We start from the raw sequence: 3,400 nt of genomic DNA, 5'->3' as shown, positions 1-3,400 counted from the left end.
GCGGGGCGGCGCGCGGGCAGCTCGCGCTGCCCTGCGGCTGCTGCCTGGCACTGATGCGCCGGTGACATCTCGCAGGCACCACGCCAGGCATCTCCATTAATGGCCGTCTAGAGGAAGAGGTTAGAGGTCCACCCTTCAGCACTGGTGCTGCAAGGAGGCAATGGAGTGGACAAACGAAGCTGCTTTCACCACGATTATTTCTCTTCTAAGTCCCCTGCTTCTGTTGAGCTCATAATGGAGACTGTTTCCCCGGGCTCGCCGCCCAGCCCTCTCTTGCCTTTAATGCTCAGCTTGTCTCATTGCTCCCACGGTGCTCAATCCAGCACGCTGTCTGTGGCTGTGTGCCTGACAGAGCCAGGTTTGGTGTCACCGCAGGGGGGGCAACGTCATCGTGCACGGAGCAGCAGCACCCAGCCATCCCCCTCTGACACCCTCCTTCCAAAATCATCAGCTCTCAGCGTGGTGGCATCCCATCCTTCCATGGCTACCAGGCAAAATCCCAACAGCAGAGGAGATATTCCACTCGTCTAAAACAGCCTGACTCCCAGGCTGGGACTCAGAGGCAGAGGGTCTCTGGAGGTGACATGGTGGGGGACAAGCAAGTGACTTGGGCCACCCCACTGCAAGGTCTGGCCCCAGCTGCCCTGTCTGATCACCTCCAAGTCTTACAAGCTTGGTGAGAGATGAGCCAGAGCTTTCTAAGGCAGTTTTTTCCAAGACATGAAGAGCCCGTGTGTAGCAGCCTCCGTATTTTAAATCACCAGTAACTTTTAGTATACATACTGTATATTAAATATGAATTTGAATGTAAAAGATAACGGGGCAGCTTTTCATCATCTGAATGAACCATTCAGCCCCGATTGCAATGGAGGGAAAAAAAGAAGGGATTAAATACACCTAACAAATCTGTATCAGGAGGGAACCATAAAAAGATACGACCAAGATAAAACCTTATGTGAGGAAGTTAACCGAGAAGAGTAAATCCTTATACCTTTTTGAAGAAATACCTGTATGCGAAGTCCCTTCTGCCACACGATGTTTAAGAGAAGATAATGACATTAATGAGGTTGCTTAAACTGTCTCACAGTGGGAAGCTGCCTCCCGTGCCTTGTATGAGGGACCGAGAGAGCACCAGGGTCTTCTGAATCTGAGCTGGAGGCACCGGCACAGCTGGACAACGTGGGCAGACCAACAGCTGGGTGCAAAATGAAGCACCAACTATCACGTTTCATCTGTTCACTTCAAGCAACTGAAGTGATTGTCACCTGGGCCTCCAAATCCTGCCACCCTGTCATGGCCAGTGTCTATTTTACAGTCATTATAACCTAATCTCAGCTAATGTGATTTACACATAGTAATTAATGGAGCTTCAGCTGTAAGGAAATTGGTCATTCAATTTGAGTTTAATTTACTGCACACGCATACATTAAAAGTACAAATTCCGTAGCTATGATCTGGGCATAGAGAAGGGGTTGCATGCCAGGAAGGAAAAAAATAAAACACCTAATAAACCATCTGCCAGTGGCCTTCCACAGCTCCTGCTGCTGAAGCGCCGCCTCAGCGAGAGGATGGCACAGAAATAAATGTGGGCATCTGAGCATGGAGGCTTAGAGGTATGAAGACAAAGTCCCCACTACTCCATTTCCCAGCCGCAGGAAACATCAGCGTGGTGTATTAATGAGCGTGGCCTCCTCCTGATCCCTGCGTACGTTTGGGGTGTGTATCCATCAGAGAGAGCAGGGGGCGTTCATGGGGTTTAAGGGTCCAGGCTACAATGGCTACAAATATGCTTTATCTATGGCATACGTGTGAGCAACTCCAGTGATGGAAAGCCATGCCTAAAAGCCAGGACAACCTTTCACAGCAAGGAGAGCATTTAATTTTCAGCCATCCTAAGTTAGAGGTGTCCTCACAGCACCGTGCCCTCTGGAACATCTAATAACCGTGCCCAAGAAAAGCCAAAAGCAACAGCTGGTGATTGTCACTGGCACGAGTGGGACAGGGAAGGAACGTCCCAGTAGCATCGGGGCTCTCCCAGCTCAGGGACCACCACCCTGCATGAGATACCCACAAGGTGTCCAGCTTTTCCAGCGCTTCTCCCCAGAATGTCTCCAACCTTGTGCCATGAAGCATCTAGCTACGTTCCTTGCATAAAAAGGAAGGCACTCACACCCGCTTTTAAGGAAAAGGTGGACAAACTAAAACCAATTGCTCGCGGTGGTCCGTGCGGTCTCCTTTGTACCATCAAATTGCCCACATGCGACGGAACTGTGAGGTCTTCCCTGTTCCGTTATTAGAGCACGTACGTGGAATGCTTACACACAGAGAAAGGCTGAAAATGCTTCCTGATTCAGCACTCATTTGAAATTAAATTCTAGGTAGAGCCTATGCAATTTGGTTTTAAAAGATTATCATTAGCCCCACTATCTATTGCGCTAATTAGATTTATTAATAGATTTCATTGCCGCTAACAGTGCGGTTATTTGAATGGTAAGTATAAACAATTTTGGCAGAAAATTATTTCTAGCAGCTAAACAGTGCCTGCAAGGGCTCAAATTGCATCTTAAAACAAAAACCTGGCATGAAAGAAACTAAGTGCAAGCCATGAATGTCACCCAGGTATACAGCGTGTGCAAATTTGGTGTCCTGTCTGGAGTGTAATACTGAAGCCAGGCGCCCAAAGTCCTCTTCTGTTCGTTCCCCGACTTGCTAAGGCCCCAGCACAGCACAGCCAAGAAAGCACCCGCTTACCTCGCTGAACAGATCCAGCACTCGTGAGCTTCGCCAAGTCTTCGACAAAAGCCTAAGAATAAAGAGAGATTCAAGACAATGCTGCCAGGGGTGTTTTTAACTGTGTCTCTGGCCAGGAAGCCAAACTCAAGGGACCAAGGCATGCTGTGAACTCCCTAGGTAACCCTTAAATCAGCTCTTCGAGGCAGGGGCATCCTCACGGTAGAACCACCTAATGCATCTCACTTTGCAGAGCTCAAAACAGCGTTGAATTGAAGACACCGTCACAGCGCCCACCTTACGCAAACGCTAACGCAAAGCAACGTTCAAGGCTCAAAACCGGCTCAGCACCCCAATTCTTGCTACAAAAGGAAGCTCTGCCTTCCTTTCACTGCCAGGTTTTTCTTTTTAAATGGTAATTTAAATAATTCCAATCTTCAAATGGGCTTCCTTCAGCAGTTTTTAAACAAAGAGTCAGCAAGGAGTTTGGAATGAAACCCGCCCCCCTGAGAGATATACATACAAATAGGAGGAGTACGTGTGTATCAGTAGAGTTTGTCTGAACCAAATACAGGAAAGAAACCTCCATCTCTGCTTCTCCCCTCCAGAACCGGGGGGCACAAGCCGCGGGGGCTCGGGAGACGCCGGCTGCGGGTTGCCCGGACGGATG

Source organism: Buceros rhinoceros, unplaced genomic scaffold, assembly GCF_000710305.1.
Source record: "Buceros rhinoceros silvestris isolate BGI_N320 unplaced genomic scaffold, ASM71030v1 scaffold16390, whole genome shotgun sequence".
In the NCBI taxonomy this organism is placed as follows: Eukaryota; Metazoa; Chordata; class Aves; order Bucerotiformes; family Bucerotidae; genus Buceros; species Buceros rhinoceros.
Note: the sequence above shows the minus strand (reverse complement) of the source record.